At 41.1% G+C, this 20,078-nt stretch overlaps 1 protein-coding gene across 3 annotated transcripts in view; it reads right to left on the reverse strand.

Annotated features, from left to right (window-relative positions):
- Positions 1–20,078, reverse strand: part of sipa1l3 (signal-induced proliferation-associated 1 like 3) — a 62,703-nt gene that overhangs the window by 33,765 nt on the left and 8,860 nt on the right. Inside the window, exon 1 of one of the 3 annotated variants that reach the window (XM_058079309.1) lies at positions 11,423–12,557. The exons of the other annotated variants lie outside the window; for them this stretch is intronic. The gene's annotated coding sequence lies outside the window, so the exon portion shown is untranslated. Of the gene's footprint in view, positions 1–11,422; positions 12,558–20,078 lie in introns of those variants that run through there. 3 annotated transcript variants of the gene reach the window in all.

Genomic DNA, 20,078 nt, shown 5'->3' on the forward strand with positions numbered 1-20,078 from the left:
CTAGGACTACGTTAAAAAGCCATAGCATTTCAGTATGTGGAATCAAACTATGGAATGGATTGAGTAAGGAACTCAAACAATGCACAACGATGAGCCAATTCAAGAAATACAAGAAGTTGATGTTTGCTAAATACAAGGATGAAGAGTCTTGAACCAGTCATGATGTGCTATATATATCACTATATTGACACTTACTATGGTACTCATTATGTCATTAAATGGTCATATCACCTCGTACTTCAGTACATGACAAAAAATTAAAAAAAATTAAAAAATATTTTAATTTTTAAAAAAATTAAAAAATATTAAAAAATGTATTTAAATTAAAATTAAAATATTTAATTTAAAAATTAAAAAACAAAAAAATCTAAAATACAAAAAAACTATATTAGGAAAGCAGGAAGTGAACAAATGTAACAGTTACTGATTGTAAAAGTACCAGATGGAGGGGTAGGATTTAATAAGCTTTGCTTCTTCCTACTCCTTTTGGACATGTGGAACTGTAATCTGATGCATGTTCAAATGAAATTAAACCATTACCATTAGATGCACAGTGTGAACTCTCTTGTCATCCAGCCTGTGTGGCCAATTTTTAGAGGAAGGCAAAATTAGAGTTTGTTTTTATTGATCATGCGGTTAATTTATTGATTATCGTGACAGACCTGCCGTTGTCAAAAAAAACCTCTCAATCTCATTAAGTAGTGTGCATTGCCCCCACCAGGGACGCCCTAGATAGACAGTAAAGGGCCTTTCAGCATACCAACATGTTGACCTAAAACATCATAGGGATGAATCATCACATTTCGCAACATGTTTGTTTAAATTATGAGCTGCTGCTGCTGCTGAGGTGTGTCTCCGTAAAACCCACACATACTCTAAGGCAAGATGGCAAGGAACAATTGGACAACTGGGTCAAATAAGCACCATACAGTCAGAGCCAAGCTTTTATTTTATTTTTTTTTAAATAAATAAACCCCATGAATCCACATATCACAGGATTAATTGGATTGAGTGAGATAGGTCGCCTGCATCCTCACACTACCGACTCAGTGGTAATGAACAATATGAGATTAGGGTTACAACTCTTAAAAAGAGTATTCCTCCACAGTATGTGATCTTGTGAAGATAAAAGCATATTGATTTTCTGCCACAGAGGAAAAAAACAGTATATTTCTTTGATGTGCTGTGTAGTAGCACGTGTAAAGGATGAGGGACGCTGGTTGAGCAGACCCCATTCACAAGCCCAAATGCACACATTTTCATCCCTTTCAGATTTCTTTTCTTTTGTCACTTTACCACAGCCATACAGCGTCAATCCTCCAAGTGGTGGAAGCGAATAGCACGTGGTTGCTGATCCCCCCCCCCCCCCCCCCCCCCCGAAGGGAGAGAGCTTCATTAAAATGAAATTAGGAGACTGAGAGGAGAGTGTCATTTGAGGAGATCGCCTGTGCAAACCTGCATCTCATGGCTAGCGGGGTGCCAAGGAGAGGCCAGAACTTAAAAACCCTCGTCTTTGCACACTTGGCCTTACAGATGAAATACATAAACAGACAAATATAAGTAAATAAGACAAAAACGGAACAGGAATGGGGCTCCAGGCTGGAACTATTCAGGTTGCACTTCAGGCAAAGGGAGCTTCATAAAAGTATTAATTCTGATTGTTTTGTTGATAATTGTATTGTACACAAAAACTAAGCAGATTTATGTTTTGCATTAACTTCCCTTATTGTGCCAAAAATGAATCGAACCACGACTTAAAAACCAACCATTTCACCTCGACACGTTATTCATTATTAGGGGTGTAAGAAAATATAGTTTCCGCAATATATCGCGATACTTCGTTCCACGATACTGTATCGATATTAAAAAGTATGATATGGATATTTTTAGGCATTTATCATAGACTGTATATGGTATTTATTCAAGTGCAGACACGGCAAAGGTTCAGTTCTGATTTTAATTTAAACCTCAGATCGAAGGTCCTCGTTGCCACACAGACGAGAACCTTCAGTCATGCAACATCTCCACACAGCTACATGCCGATTGACGCCCCTGCACAACATGAAGCTCCATTGCGCCACTGCAGGACAAAAACACCCTACATCATTAGGGGTGTAAGAAAATATAATTTTTGCGATATATTTTGATACTTTGTTCCATGATACTGTATCGATGTTAAAAAGTATGATATGGATATGTTTCAGCATTTATCATAGACCGTATATGGTATTTATTCAAGTGCAGACACGGCAAAGGTTCATTTCTGATTTTAATTTAAACCCCCGATAATTAGGTGGCAGCACTTACGTAGTCAATTAGGCGAGGACGTTGAACGAGATTCACGAGTGAAACGTCCTCACACATAAACACAGTTCACTATGGCGGAATGCGAGCACGTAACAGCGGCCCCTGCGGCGTACAAGGCTGAAGTATGGACACATTTTGGATTTCTACACAAAGTAGGGTGTGCAGAAATTGACAATACCCATGCCGTTTGTAAAATGTGTCGTGTTTCCCGAATAAAGTATTCGGGAAACAGGACAAATCTGCGAGTCCACTTAGCGAGACACCATGAGGACCTGCCGCTAGCAAGCAATGCAAAGGTACTTTTGTATACTACAAAAGTAGTACTGTGATATTGCAGGTATTTTGTTTTTCAAATTGATATCACTATTTTGTTAAATAATAGTTATTTCAAGCATCCTAAAAGGACTTTTTTTTTTACTGATGTGAGTTACTTTTTTCCACAAAAATACTGTTCTGATGGTGGATAAGTCAGGGACTGTATACTCTGCATTTTTTCACAGCTAATAGAATGTGAACATTTAAGCAGGATCTTGAGACATAATTTAATTTATTTGTTTTTTATGGGTTTTTTGGAAATTTAAAGCTGGATGTTAAAGCTTTATTCATCCAAATGCTGCACTTTGGAAAGTTTGTGATACAGCATAACACACTGTCCTAATGGAATAAAAATGTGTTTAGTAAGTGCATATTGCTGGTGTAATTCAGTTTTTCCAGGAAATAATCTAACTACAAGAAAAACAAAAAAAAACATCGCCTTGTTAACAGTATCATGATATATCGTATCATGAGCCTAGTATCGTGATACGTATCGTATTGCCAGATTCTTGCCAATACACACCCCTATTCATTATACAGTATGTGGTCATCGGTCACGCCGTATGATAAAGTCACCGTGCACTCACTCCCTGGGCACAAGGAAAATACAATGATGAAGTCATTCACATTACACCGCACACTGGGAAACTGCATCGCTTGTGAGCTGTACCATCATTATGCTGTTACTGGTCACCATAGAAACCAATAGGTGCAGCGGTGTAGGCGGTGGGCCGCAGGCAACCGAGCCACAAAACCTAAGAAATAAAATGAGACAGTGACTGACTGAAATCGACCCAAGGGTGGCCCTCAGTTGGTCACTTCAAAATGCAGCAAAGGCACCAAACTGGGGTAGTTTATAAAGTTGGGTTGCAAGCACGCCAGTGTGCACGCTCGTCGCCGCCACGTGCCATCCGAGCAGCAAGGCATGTCTAAATGAGCTAAAAGAAGTGGAAAAAGCTTAAGGCCGTGAATATGCACTCATCAGCATGCTCTTGAGCATTTGTGACTTGTTTGTCTTCAAATAACATAATCCAATTTTGCAAATTCCTGCCATTTCTATAGATGGTTGTCTCACATCTGACGGTAAATTAACCGGCCATATGCACAGACAGCTGAGTGTACCGGCTTTGCAGTTTGCATTTGCAGAATGCCAACCTGTTGACAGAGCAAGTATCAAGGATTAGCAGAGGAGGAACAGAAAGAAACCCAACTAATACTGGCGCTTTATCTTTATCTAGTGGGTGAAGATAAGGCATTACAGGGGGTAGGTCAGTTATTGAAGACACAGGGTAGCGTTTATATTAAAGGGGTGATAAAACTGCGACCCGTGGACCACATCGGGCTCGCCAAGCATCTTGATCCAGCTTCCAACTTAATCCATTTGTTAAATGTAGCTGGCAACAAGACTTGCAGTGCTATTGTGGTCGCCCAAATAGTCAGATGCAATCTGTAGCTAGTACCAAATAAAGTCATCTGAACAACACAACACATCAACACACACAACTCACAAAAGGAACCTACCTACTGTAACATGTGAACAAATATCTCTGTACAATACCCACGCCAAAAAAACCCCAACATATTTTTCCTGTTGCAAGGCATGCTAGGCAACTTGTGGTACCGTTTCCCCAACATTTTGCCATATTTGTCAAATTTTTGCTTAAATGCAAAAAAACGTATACATGAACATCACATTGCGTAGGCCACGAGATAACTGCAGGAACATAAGAGACGGACTCCGCCAACACAGCATAGCAAGCTACTAGGCTAAATGGTTACTTTTACCAATTTCATCAATCAAACCTTGGACTCACCCTACTTATCCCAGTGTTACTCAATAGGTCCGATGATGAGACGGGAGATACTCCCCCCCACCCCCCGCCCTGATCAGAGTTCAACATCTGCCCCGGTCCAAATAGGAGCTACACTTAATCAAACATACTTAAGCTTTGTCAGATCAAAACAAAATCGCGACTTGGCGTCCATGTCACTCATCTAATTCACTACTTCCTGAAGCTGCACTGCTTCATGATGACGGTTTGACTATGAAGCTTTATTCATTCATTCATTTTCTACCGCTTATCCTCACGAGGGTCGCGGTGGTGCTGGAGCCTATCCCAGCTGTCTTCGGGCAAGAGGCGGGGTACACCCTGGCAAATTTAGTTTTTCTAAACTTGTTTGGGGAAGAAAGACAAAGCAAAAAAATCCAAAACGGTACCACTTCCACACAGAATAGGAGAAGAATGTTTTCACTCTATAATGTCGGACTTGCCAAGCTTACTACATGTCAGCTTATTACATAATTCCACTTTTGTAAATCTAGATAAACTGGCCGAGCAAAAGATGATGGACATTGTGTGCATGCCTTCAGCACCTTATGTATTACATCGTTTTCACCCAGTAATACGTTCCCATATGGATGTGACACACAAAAAAAACACAGGAGCATTCCCATTTGGACAGGGTCTGAACCACTACCATGTCAAGGCTAACATATAAGCAGAATCAGCGTTCTTAGCTGCCCATATTGCTTTAAATGGTGCTCTAATTATTGATCCCTGTGGCATTATGACCAAAGACATGTTATTAAGACATGCAGAAGCCGTTTGTGGGGAAACAATATGCATAATAAGTATCCTTTAAGATTTCCTCCACTTTGTAAACACAGCATCTTAACAGCATATGACACGTAAACAGGGGTGCATCATCCAAAAGGTAGTTTCCTCACCAAACAGGCCATCAAAGCATGCCGCTTGGCGTCAGCTGGCTGACAGGACAGACTGTGATTACCATCTAAGATTTTGTCAGGGAGCTGCAGGAGGTCAGAACCGGATCCTGTCTGAGAGACTGACAAATCTAAGTGTCAGGCGCATTCCTGGGCAATGACAAATATGTCAGACACAACAGTCATCTTCCTCTTTTTGGTTGGGAAAAACACCAGCTCACTATTTTTCTGGGAATTTATGACAATTTCTGACATCAGATGAATAATAACTATGTTTTAGAGAACTGGGGATTATGACACCTGAAGGTACTACATGGTGTACTGATTAAAAAACCCAGTAACCCTTGTTTATCACGGTTTTAGATTTGTGGTTTATGATCCCAGGTATACTTAAATAAAAAAACATACAACAATAAATCCAATGTATGCAAGCACAATGTGATTTTATGCACAAAAACCAACTCCAGTATTAGACGTATTAATTTCATTCATAGGCTACACGGCGGGCGAGTGGTTATCGCACAGGCCTCACAGCTAGGAGATCCAAGTTCAATTCCACACATCCATCCATCTCTGTGTGGAGTTCGCATGTTCTCCCCCGTGCATGCGTGGGTTTAATTGGCGACTCCAAATAGTCCATAGGTATGAATGTGAGTGTGAATGGCTGTTTGTCGAAATGTGCCCTGTAATTGACTGGCCACCAGTCCACGGTGTACCCCGCCTCTCTCGTCTGAAGACAGCTGGGATAGGCTCCAGCACCCCTCGCGACCCTTGTGAGGATAAGCGGTAGAAAATAAATGAATGAATTTCATTCATAGTTAATAACTCCAGCTGCATCCATCAATAAAGCAGTTGCTGAATTATTTAGTCTCACATTCTTTCCAGTTTGTGAACTTAATTAACACATTAATAAAAGTCATTCCCCTCTAGTTAAACATCTGATTTTCCAGTGTTTGTTGTCTCTTTAGTGTATACAGTAGCTAAGACGGAACATAAAGCCTCTAATCATAATAAATCATAATAGTGATCTGATCAGTGCAAATGCATATGCAGCGAGACGTCCACCATCACAGCTGTTGCAGCTCTCATCAGATGTCTCAGGGGAACTCGCTGCTGCACGCTGATTAACAGGGAGGGGGCGGTGGGTTGTAGGGGGCTTGCATGGCGACCACAGAGGTGTGCAGATGCAGAGGCCGTGTTGAATGCTAAGCAAAGTGCTTCTTCTGTTTAGTTGCAGAGTAATCGTGCTAAATGTCGCTTAAGTACTACCGAATGTATCCATGCTAGTCTCATTAGCCAATGCTGTGTGCAGGCCCCCCAATATCGGTATCGGCCCAAATCCTCTGATCTCTAATTTGAAATAATGTTCCATTTGCTCACCTGTCAAGACGATCAGAGTTCTGAAGGAAGTTGGTGACAGCATTTCAACTACTGCAAATGCATCTGTCATTTTCAGTCCGTCAAGCCATTAAAATTCAACAAGTGGAGCAGCAGCAGCAGCAGAAGGAGGAGAAATTATCGTTGAACACTTGACAAAAAAATATGAATAAACCAGAAGTAATTTGAGCATTGACTAGACGCCTGCTGTAATCGGCTTTAATATTTGTGTAGTGAGTGTGCAATCTTTGCATGATAAACATAATGCCACATCAAATCAAATAAACACACACATACACACACAATCAAAGGGAATTAAAGCAGCATTGCCTCCAGGTAAGAAATCATCTAGACGACATCTTGTGGAAAAAAGGCAAATATGTCAAATAGAGGTTTTCATGTCTACCTTTGTTGGCTCTAATTAAAAAAAACATTTGCTTATGATTTGCCTTTTTTTTCCACGGCAGCTATAGCAAACTCAGTTAACTGCAGAGGCATTAATGGTATGCTTAATTCACCTGAATTTTATTCAGAGAAGAACCGTCCATGTGTGAGGTGCTGCTTGTTATTTCAAGGCTCTTCCTGTAACCAAATAAGAGCAGTGACAGACTAATGAGGCTAACTGATGTCCTCGTGAAATCCAGGTCGCCCGCAGAGAAAAGAAGATGTTTTAAACAAGGGAAGCTGGGGGAATTCAATGATGGTTGGGTCACTTTAGCATCAACATTGCAGTCTCAAGAGAGTATTGACCAATCGAGTACATTGAGGAGAAAGAAGGGTAATAATAATCATGTGATGATGCATCTTGACCTGCATGTCACCTCGTACTTCGGTACATGACAAAAATAAAACAAATAAAAATGAATTAAAAAAAACCCAAAACTCAAACTATATTAGGAAAGCAGGAAGTGAACAAATGCAACAGTTACTGATTGTAAAAGTACCAGATGGAGGGGTAGGATTTACAGAGAAAGCAGGGTAATAATCATCATGTGATGATGCATCTTGACCTGCATATCACCTCGTACTTTGGTACGTGACAAAAATAACATAAAAAAATTCTAAAAAATAAAAAAAAAATTCTAAAAAAATTCTAAAAAGTTAAAAAAAAAGTTAAAAAAAACTATAATAGGAAAGCAGGAAGTTAGAAATGTAACAGTTACTGACTGTAAAAGTACCAGATAAAGGGGTAGGATTTACAGAGAAAGCACGGTAATAATAATCATGTGATGATGCATCTTGACCTGCATATCACCTCGTACTTTGGTACGTGACAAAAATAACATTAAAAAATTATTTTAAAAAAAAATCTAAAAAGTTTAAAAAAGTTTTTAAAAATTAAAAAAAAAAACTATATTAGGAAAGCAGGAAGTGAACAAATGTAACAGTTACTGATTGTAAAAGTACCAGATGGAGGGGTAGGATTTAATAAGCTTTGCTTCTTCCTACTCCTTTTGGACATGTGGAACTGTGAACTGATTATGTGATGCATTCAATTGTAATCTGATGTTCAAATGAAATTAAACCATTACCATTACCATATAATTCAATCCCAAGTCCTCGCTACATCAGGTAAATAGAACAGTAATGTAGCTTAAACACTGTCTGTTTCTAAAAGCTGTTATTCGTGTTATCTTGACAGACGTTCTCAATAGTTTTGTTAACCCACGGTGACAAACGAAATGATCGAGTATACGCCGCTGCGGTTCGGCTGAACCACAAATTACAACCTTCAAAATGCCCAAATGAAGAAAATTAATCACACTGTATTATTTTTATCCGCGCCACTCCAAATACGTTGGAATATCCAGTACATTACGTCTCTGCAGTCCAATGGATTTAACAGATGCCGGGCCCCTCCTCGTCAGATTCCCTCGCCAAGCAACCGACTACCGTCTCACTACTTCTAGTGACCGGATCAGAGGGGCAAGCTGGGGGCAAGCCTCAATCAAAAAAAATTCCTAAAGCGCAAGCCTTCATTCGACAGATTTGACAGATTATTTAATCAGCGCAAGCAAAGAAATGAGCCAAAAAAGGGAATTTAAGACTAAGAAGCAACATTCAAGGCCAACGCGGTCCACTTTTAAGAGATTGTTAAGAGATTTTCGAGGATTCTTCCTTCTAATGTAGTGCCCCCCCCCACCCCCCCACCCCAAATGTTAACGTTGGTTTAATAGAGATGATGTTCTAGACTTACAACTATTACTGACATGATTTTGATGTCACTGCCAAGCGTGACATGAACGCAAACCAGCGGCGGACCTTAGGCGCTAGCTCCAGTGACTTCAGCATCAGTCTTCTTCAACACAGCTGATTAATGGGAAGTGACACGGTTGTCCTCATTTCTTCCACCTACTCTGAATGATGCATCAACAATTACAGGAGGAGCGGAGGGGTCAAGGAGAGTGTGTGCATGTTAGTGTAATTACACAAAGAAGGCCTCACACACACAAATGCAGTCAGTGTTTCTATCCCCCCTTTTTTTTTTTGCCTTTCGCCAGGCCTCACTGTTTTTCTCCTGAATGGGCGCCATTGACACGAGAGGCAGTTGGGACCTTATTGTGTTAAGACTTTCAAAAGGAATAAACGAAGTCGCTGACTGTTTAAGATCAGTTTACGGGCTCTCTTGACACCGGAGAAGATGAGAGCTTGTCCTCGTGAATGAGCACTCACTTGAAATAAAAATTAAGATGTTTTTTTCACATTTACACTGAAGCTTTGAGCATTAAATACTGCAATATGTCCACCCAAAAAGACATTAAAAAAAAACAACAACAAAAAGTTTCCAACCGGTTCCCGATCAAGTCCCTGTGGGGGCTTCATTTCTACCACAGCCAATGGTTTCGCCAAGTGTGGGAAAGGCTTTGCCTATTGTGGGTGTAACACTGTAAGGTCAAATTAATCTCAGGGCAAGTAAAGGGCATTAACTGCTGATTAATGTCAAGATTATTCAGTGCAAGTCCTCTTCAGCAGTATGATGTGGAGTGCAGAACAGAGGAGCTTCTGGATTTAAACCCCTCCTAAAAAGAAGGCAGCCAAGGGTGGTCTTAGGAAACAAGAGTCACAGAATTGACATATTCGGACAATCTGTTCATATTTAGAAACAATTTCCGTGTAGACATCAATGGAAAATTAATGAATCCGGTTTTCATCTGAAACTCACTGAACAGGCAATGTTTTAAGTACATTTTTATTTTTCACCACACTTTTTGTCTTTGCCATTACAGGAAACCCAGAAAAGCCAAAGAAAAAGTACAACATGCTTACCGAGTCCATTAGATCACCGATTCTTAAATATCACTGATGGTAAGTGGGCTCCATCAGGTGGTACAGTGAACTGAAAGTAAAAAATGAACATACAATATATACCCGCATCCTCCTCCTGGGAATTAAAACCACTGAAGTCGTCTTCTGCAGGGTCAGAACTGAACAGCCTCATAATTCCCCACACACTCTCTCGATCATTGTCACTGTTGGTGTCAACTTTCACATCAAGCCAAATTAGCTTCCTCGCGCAGTCTTTTGAAACCTGCTGATGATTGTGATTTTTTTGACACGGCATCAAACCTTGGACTCACCCTACTTATCCCAGTGTTACTCAATAGGTCCGATGAAGAGACGGGAGATAATTTTCTCCCCCCGATCAGAGTTCAACATCTGTCGCGGTCCAAATAGGAGCTACACTTAATCAAACATACTTAAGATTTGTCAGATCAAAACAAAATCACGACAAAAGACTTGGACGCCAATTCACTACTTCCGGAAGCTGCACTGTTTCATGATGACGGTTTGACTATGAAGCTTTATTCATTCATTCATTCATTTTCTCGCGCTTTTCCTCACAAGGGTCGCAAGGGTGCTGGAGCCTATCCCAGTTGGTCGCCAGCCAATCACAGGGTACATATACACAAACAACCATTCACACTCACATTCATACCTATGGACAATTTGGAGTGGCCAATTAACCTAGCATGTCGAACTAGAATAGAACATGCAAACTCCACACAGAGACGGCCGAGGGTGGAATTGAACCCTGGTCTCCTAGTATGAAGCTTTATACCGCTTAAAATGTAGATCTTTTCTTCATATGGACTTTATGGATGTAAGAATTTACAGGTTAAAGGCCCTTGATCTAACAAAGTGCCACAACAAAGCAGCCAGTCAGATGAGTTCAAACAGGACACTTTTTAAACATAAATCATGTTTCAACATGAGCCAAGAGCTGCTAAAACCATTCGTCAAAATCATCTTGACAAGAGATAATCCCACAGGTTTCACTCTAGTGGAAAGAGTGAGATTGGGAAAAAAAAAAAACCTGAACATGCCCAACGGTACAAAACCCCACAACCCCAAACAAAGCTGTCAAATGGTGGCCTCCTGGCCAAACAGGAAATACAGCTTCCTCGCAGAGACACATATGTTGTGTTGGAAGGGTGATGGCGAGCAAACCAGGCAAGCTAGTTCCACTATCCCGTGAGTCACCAAAGGAACAAGGAGTTGGGAGTTGTTTTGGTTCACAGACTGAGCATGTAGGTCAACATTAACAAAGACTGCCTAAATTCAGTACAAACAGAAACTACACGGTGGCTTAGCTTTATAGGTCAGTTGGTGCTATATCATACGTATACATATAGCTGTAAAACTACATCTGCTGTCTACAAGAGGATTTGCTGACACTTGTGATGTCACAAAGCTTACCATCTCAAGGTCACAAAGATTTCTTTAAACCTCGGAGGACGATTTCTTTCATTATGCAATTATGCGAGCCTGTTTCATTGTGCTGTGTTGCAATGAAGTATTTGTATTAGTCAAAATTTCCCTCCATTTTGTCCTGGCGCCTTTCCAAGACAGGCAGGCAGGCGTCCAACGAAACATACACAATAAATCCTAAACCTCCTTGTGTGTCTAAGCTCTTTTGGTGTGTGTCACAACAACAGACAACAGTTTACCTTGAGCTGTACACACACACACACACACACACACATGCATAGTATACGCTGTACATTTAAGCATCTAAAGAAGCTTTTTCTGCAGCCACCCACCACCCACTTAGTGTGGGTAGTGGTTTTTTGCGCTGATGCCTTTTACAAACAATGGAGTAGTGGTGTCGGACTAATAGCACCACGGACATAGACGTGTATGCTTTTCATCTAATGTGTGCCCTAATGAACAGGCACACACAGGAGCAAAACTAGTTCAAACGAGCTGGAAATGTCTTGATTATTTTGTGTGGAACGAGGGCATGCAGGGTGGGGTGGATCAGGTGGTGCTACAAGGAGCAGGTGCAAGCCCATTAAACTCCTGCGTAAAAACGCCTCAAACCTTTGAAGGTGAGGTAGTTTGACGTAGAAGGTGCACACAAAGTGCAATGAGCAAGCTGAAGATTACTGGGATGTATGAATCACAGGGGGAGAACGTTCTTGATGTCGGCATGCAGTAAAGTCAACTCAACTCTTTTAATTACTTTAGTGTAACTTATGATGGCTAGTGTTCTCAGCACAAAAAGAATATGTAAACACCCAGTTTGTCCTCTGATACTATGATCTAGACCAGGGGTGAGCAAACTACGGCCCGGGGGCCACATGCGGCCCACCAAGCGTTTGAATCCCACCCGCCAGTTGCTTTCTAAGTATTTCAACTTTGAACAACAAAACTGTAAAATTACATTACATCGTTTGATGATGACAGACAGCAGGCCTCAGAGCTCGGAGACCTGAGTTCAATTCCATCCTCGGCCATCTTTGTGTGGAGTTTGCATGTTCTCCCCGTGCATGCGTGGGTTTTCTCCGGTTTCCTCCCACATTCCAAAAACATGCTAGGTTAATTGGCGACTCCAAATTGTCTGAATGAATGAATGAATGAGAAACCACTGAATGGCTTCTCATAACATATTTTTAAATTAATAATACATAATAATTTAATATTAATTTATATATTTTTTAAATTTATTTTATTATTATTTTATTTATTAATTTAATAATCAATTAATAAAACTCTGATTTCCTCTCAACAACATGCTAGGTTAATTGGTGACTCCAAATTGTCCATAGGTATGAATGTGAGTGTGAATGGTTGTTTGTTTATATGTGCCCTGTGATTGGCTGCCGACCAGTCCAGGGTGTAACCCTGCCTCTCGCCTGAAGACAGCTGGGATAGGCTCCAGCACCCTCGCCACCCTAGGGAGGATGAATGAATGAAGACTAGCCATCATTCGTTTTCTACCGCCTATCCTCACGATGGTCGCAGGGGTTGCTGGAGCCTGTCCCAGCTGTCTCAGCACAAAAAGAAAACGTAACCACCCAGAGATCGTTCACTGATACTATGATCTAGACAAGTGATTCCCAAAGTGTGGGCCGCGGCCCCTGGTGGGTGTGGTGGTACTGCCAGTGAGCCATGAGAAATCATTAAAAATATGATTCATTTTTGCAAATATTTTTTTTATTGTAAAATATTTATTGCACAATTAAAAAAATATTTTAAGGCCAAACTAATAACCTACTGAGTGTTATTGACCTGTCACAATATTTTAGGAACCTTATACAGTTTATGATTGGAACGTAGCTCTCTGGTCATCATGTCAGTCTTGAATGCAGTTATGAAAAGTATGAGAATTAATTAGATTAAAAGTTTGGGCTTCCTTTATCCCCCTGCTTTCATTTCAATCCTGAATCTTGATAATACTAATGATAATCTCTGAGAACGCAGCATTTAGTCTATGTACTGTTTATAGGACAAAGGTGGGCCGCTGACATTTTTTTAGATTTTCAGGTGGGCCCTGAGTTGGTAAAGTTTTGGAACCCCTGATCAAGACTATGTCCACTATGTCCTTCACCTACCCAATTGCCCACAACAACCTTACCGAGCCAGTACAAGCCATGCCAGGCTACATTGTCTGACAGTTTGCCCGTTACGACAGTTAGAATGGGAAGTACTTTTATTCCCCCTTTCCAACGGCCTTCCTTGGGCAAACAAGGAGGAACGACGTGCAGCATGTATAAACCAACAGCATTACACGACTCATTGTCCTGAAAAGTCAACACACATTTAGTTCTGGTTTTCCAAGCAAAAAATTTGCCTACGACAAGGTTGGATTTGCACAACGTCTCCAGTTCCACACCAGTGAGGGTACACATGTTCAACTGGTCGTAAAAGAAACAGTATGTAGGTTTACAGGCTGCCAGACCTGTTCACAATAGTCTCGCAATAATGGCGCAGGTCATCATGGCTGCACACGTGTATCTGAGAATCAGTTAACTACTGTTCATAGAAAGAAAGAACCATATTATATTTGCTCATCATCCCAATCCGGCACTACCCTTCCAGACGCACCCCCCCCCCCTTTAAGAGCTAGAATTAGCCTTTGCTCATCATAAATATTAACGTCCTATTTCACTAACAGACACAGGGGAGGTAGCCAAGGCAAATATTTGAAGCATGGAGGAATAATATGAGCGCTTAAGAGATGAATATCGGTGAGTAATTTCAACAAGGAGATGTAAAAGAACACATCTGTTGTGGTTAGAGAGCAATACTTTAAGGGTTGGACTGCAAAGGAGGCAAGCGTGGCTGACCCCAATTCTGCCATGACTGTGCTGTGTTAGGATTAGAAGGGGGGGGGGGGGGGGCAGTGCAGACATAAACGTACAATGACAGGGTTGCTGCTCAAGCAAACCCCCCCGCTATTGAATAGAAGCTTTACACATGGATGCACAATAGGTGCAAATCATTATAAGGTTCCACCCACTGAGAGACAGTGGGGCGAGAGGTCTTTGCCACGCCTAATGCACTCCACTAGTTTTTAAAGAAAACCTGATTAGGCGGGTCTGAAAGTGGGTTGTATTAAAAACAAAAAAAAACTAGATGGTCATCATCCAGGCCAACCGTTACTGTAATACTGTAGTGTAGGCATGGGCCGGTTACCAGTTACAGTTACCAGTTATGTACGCCACAGTATAAAAAGTCAGTTTCATAACCACTTAAGTTGTTTGCCGTACCGTCCCTGTGATATGAGGAAAAAAAAAGAGGTCCATCACGGACACTACGTGGAATACTTTGTCACGTCCGGCGCTATTCCTCGCAGTCAGAACTGGGCTTCAATGACACCGGTGTTAGCTGCCTTGTATGGCCGCGCTGTTGTCGATCGACGTATTACTCGCGTCAAGGCTCACCAAATGTTGAGATGTGATTCAAACGGTTTACCGTTTTAGAACCTAAAAATGCCAACTTTCGAAAAATGGCCACCACCAAGCTATACCGCTCCTTCCCATGTAAATGCTGAAAATGGTAGCTAAATGTACTGCAAAAAAGGTCAGTAAGGATAATTCATAATGCCGCCTACAGAGAACATACTAACTCCTTATTTCTAAAATCACAAATACTTAAACTTGCTGATATAGTTCATCTTCAAAACATAAGGCTAAAAATAACCAATTACCTAAAAATGTCATCCAATACTTCTCTACAAGAGAGGAGAAATATGATCTCAGGGAAGAACTACATTTGAAACACGTATATGCTAGGACTACGTTAAAAAGCCATAGCATTTCAGTATGTGGAATCAAACTATGGAATGGATTGAGTAAGGAACTCAAACAATGCACAACGATGAGCCAATTCAAGAAACAATACAAGCAGTTGATGTTTGCTAAATACAAGGATGAAGAGTCTTGAACCAGTCATGATGTGCTATATATATCACTATATTGACACTTACTATGGTACCCATTATGTCATTGTATGGTCATATCACCTCGTACTTCGGTACGTGACAAAAAATAAATAAATAAAAAAAACCTTAAACTATATTAGGAAAGCAGGAAGTGAACAAATGTAACAGTTACTGATTGTAAAAGTACCAGATGGAGGGGTAGGATTTAATAAGCTTTGCTTCTTCCTACTCCTTTTGGACATGTGGAACTGTGAACTGATTATGTGATGCATTCAATTGTAATCTGATGCATGTTCAAATGAAATAAAACCATTACCAAAAATGTCAAAAGCCAAAACAAGAATGGTGGAACATACATAAAAGCTTTGTTGTACATGTATAATCACTTGTTTTACTTGTACATTTCCTCTTCAAAAATCAACATGACATCATGTGTATTGCTTGTTTCTGCAATGAAAACCAACACTTCCCTTCAAATTGTTCCTCTTCTTTCCTCTTTCCCTTCATGCATATTGAAAATATGATGCGGTCTACAGTTTTATGTGCAACTCATCAGTCCAAGTGAGGAAGAAAAAAAAATACACCACTTAAAAGAATGTAAGGAACGTGGCTCCCATGAGTGTGTTTTATTAAAAGGAGGGAACCCTGAATAATTTAGGGGAACAAAGGCGTGTGTGTGTGTGACACTGGCCTTAGAATGCGGGGGAAATGAACTTGCTGAAGTTTTGCTACAGCGAGACCCTCGGGGTGTGCACAGTCAAAAAAAGAAGGGTGCAAGTAAACATGCCTAGTTGTGAATGCTAGAATGCTCACTTCAAACACCAGCAGGACTTCTGTGATGTGTTTATGGACAGGAAATTGCCTTCAGTTCACGCACATCTCTCAAGTCATTCATTGGAAGATGAGGACATCCACAATGGAGATAGAGAAAAAGTTACATACACTGGACGGCATTTCCAGAATACAGTGGGGGCAGCCGCAAGTAACAACCTATCAGCTCACTCGGGGAGGAGGATTAAAAGGCACTAATCTCACCGTTTTGGCGGGAGACTTTGAGATGATGTGCTAAGTGGGTTAAAGCGGACCCCAAGTCTGATAATCGCCTCACGTCTCCTTCCTCTGTCTGCCAACACCAGCCAAGAGGAACAGTTTTCAGGTCCCGGTTGGAATGAATAGAAAGACACAGAGAGCATAGTGACTCCAAATCACATGGGCTGATTTCTTGCCCTTGGGGTACGTAAGGCTCCCATCACACCTCCGTTACCATGTGACTGACCAAGGACCCTTGAAAACCAAACAGTTACAGCGGGTGTTTTGTTGTCTGAGTAATCAATTAATAAGTCAATCTGACTTATTGATTAAAACTAGGGATGTCCCGATCCACAGTTTGTGGCTTCTGATCCACTTCATGTCGCATGTTGTTGTGTGCCACAGAGTTGCAAACGTGATACGACAATCGGATTGGCCCAATCTGGCACATTTGGAGACTTTTGTTTGACGCAGTTTAAAAAAAGTTAGCTTAAAGTCATCCCGCGGGCTGTCCTCATTTTTCCGACATTCCAACATTCAAGCAATTTTCAATCTTGAAATCTACCAAATTAAGAGTTCCAAGCACTCCTATTATGGGGTCACTATTTTCTATCATGTGTGTGCTTAACAAGTGACAGACAGCGGATAGACACAGGATTACCATAATGTGGCGATGAAACTGGAGTCTCGTCGCGGTGCTCTGCTCCAGCACGGTCCCAGGAGCCCCCCCAAAAAAGAGACAAGGCGCTGTTTGCCAGCCAAGTCAGAGTAAACAGAGTACAGTGGGACCACTGAGATGGGAGCTGAAAGCCGGTGCTTTATACAAACTGACATTGTGAGAAAAGAGACAAAAAGCACTGCGAGTAACGCTGATAAACAAGTAAATGAATGACGTGCGAGTGAGATTCCAGGTGCTGGACGTCAATGGTGATTCTTGCAAGAAAAGATAAAAACCAGAAAATTGACTTATAATATCATGTGCATTTACATTTCTCGCCTATTATTTAAATCCTGTCCAGAACACCAGAGTAAGGATCGGCCGGCCGATATATCGGGTCGATATTTGCGTTCTTTACTTGAATCAGTATCGGACGATACGCGTGTGGGTTCACCGATGTATTTTTCCGCCGCATGATTTACAGACAGGCATCCGCCGGGCAGCTTTTGTGTTGCCGGAGGACCCTGCAACACACTCAGTCGCGGTACCCCTCCCACACTGCAAGAAGGGTACGTTTTCAAATTTTAATTAGCCTCTAATAGTTAAACTTAATTGAAATATGGCCACCTGCTTTGAAACGCCAAGTGTATGAAATATACGTGCTTGAAAATAAAGTTGACTTTTACAATCAGTAACTGTTATATTTGTTCACTTCCTGCTTTCCTAATATAGTTTGTTTTTTTTTGTTTTATTTATTTATGTATTTTATTTTTTGTCACGTATCGAAGTATGAGGTGTATGAGGTTTAATTTCATTTGAACATGCATCAGATTACAATTGAATGCATCACATAATCAGTCCAAGAGTCCAAAAGAAGTAGGAAGAAGCAAAGCTTATTAAATCCTACCCCTCCATCTGGTACTTTTACAATCAGTAACTGTTACATTTGTTCACTTCCTGCTTTCCAGAATACAGTTTAAGTTTTTTTTAAATAATGTACCTCGTACCGAAGTACGAGGTGATATGACCATACAGTGACATAATGGGTACCATAGTAAGTGTCAATATAGTGATATATATAGCACATCATGACTGGTTCAAGACTCTTCATCCTTGTATTTAGCAAACATCAACTGCTTGTATTGTTTCTTGAATTGGCTCATCGTTGTGTATGTATCATGTTTCTGCAGAAATGGAATACAAGTGGTGTCTCTCACATGAATACAATCTATTCAGAAGATACTATAAGAGAGGTTTTGTCTCATCTGAGAGAGGATCACATGAGCAAGGTGTGTTTTATTTTTAACTACGGTTATGCACACGGCAGCTCAATAAACATAAGGTCACTGAGTGAAATCCTACAAGCTTGTTGATATAAAAAATACAGGTCAATACTGACTCATGCTTGTTGATCATGAGGTGTCACTATCATTCACAGAAAGAAGGTGAGAAGGAGTTAGTTGCATGAGAAAGATCTCAGCCCCTCAAAACTATCCCAGGCATCTCGACAGGCATCTTTGTAGAAGAAGGAATTTGGCCAGTAATAACAGCCAAGTAAAAGATGGGTCTCTTCTGAGCAGCTGCACCGCTGGATCTCTGTCATCTCGCTCGCCCTCTCTCTCTCGCTCTCTCAGGCCACGGCCAGTTGCAACGGTGCTGTCACAACAAGCTAAATCCACCCAGAGGTCCTCTCTCCTTCTCTGGCTGTTTGAATTTTTACAGCGTGTCCAGGGTGTGGTTGCACAGCCATGTGTGCATGTACACCCACACTGGGCTGCACGTGTGCGAGGCAGACACTGGTCTACTTGTTTTGCAGGCGGGAAAGCTTTTGATGGACTGCAAATGTGGCCTTAAAAAAAGGTACTGAAGTTGAGTGAACATGAGGAGGAAAAGGTGCAATGATCCAAAACGGATTGAAACAAAACAAAAAAAAAGCAACCTGGAGGATTCCCATGGGCCTGCCAACATTCCTGTCAGACTCAGACGTGGGAACTACAAAAAAAAGCCCACTTTTGGCACCCCTATATGTACAGTATGTTGTACTGCCAAGGTTATGTGACTGCAAAAAAGGGAGGCGGTATTATTAAGGATAGACCGTTTTCTCCCTTTTGCCTTTTCATTAATCACATTGAGGAAACTGACCCTGCATACACAGCACCTCCAGAGACAAAAACACACAATAGGCAGGTGTATTTCCATCCAAATTACACATTCGATCCTCCCTCTGAGAAGCGCGCCCATCACTAGATTGTATCACATTTACATTGCTTTGTATTCCCTACTTTTTTTTGTCTTCTTCTTGTTTCTTTTGGTTATTCATCTAACGCAGACAGTTATCTAATCACAATGTGGCTGTAGAGGTCGTGGGTAAAACACACAAAGACAAAAAAAGACCGTGAGAGGGAGTAAGTGGAAAAGGTATCACATGAGCTGTGATGGTCCTGGTGCTTTGTGTCCGATTCTGCCGCTTTTTCACTCTCTCAAGTGATCGGCTTATCCGTCTCGTTTTCTCCCGCTATAACTACGACATAATGCTGTAATACCCAAACCTTATTTTCTCAACTGTTGCATTGCCTCGTCCGATGGAGAGGCTGACAACATTACAATATGCAGGCAAATATTGCACAAACAATGCACAACGATGAGCCAATTCAAGAAACAATACAAGCAGTTGATGTTTGCTAAATACAAGGATGAAGAGTCTTGAACCAGTCATGATGTGCTATTTATATCACTATATTGACACTTACTATGGTACCCATTATGTCATTGGATGGTCATATTCATTCATTCATTTTCTACCACTGATCCTCAGGAGGGGGCGGCAGATGATGGAGCCTATCCCAGCTGTCTTCGGGCGAGAGGCGGGGTACACCCTGTACTGGTGGCCAGCCAATCACAGGGCACATATAGACAAACAACCATTCACACTCATATTCATACCTATGGACAATTTGGAGTCGCCAATTAACCTAGCATGTTTTTGGAATGTGGGATTA

The sequence above is a fragment of the Doryrhamphus excisus genome, chromosome 8 (genome assembly GCF_030265055.1).
Source record: "Doryrhamphus excisus isolate RoL2022-K1 chromosome 8, RoL_Dexc_1.0, whole genome shotgun sequence".
NCBI classification, from domain to species: Eukaryota; Metazoa; Chordata; class Actinopteri; order Syngnathiformes; family Syngnathidae; genus Doryrhamphus; species Doryrhamphus excisus.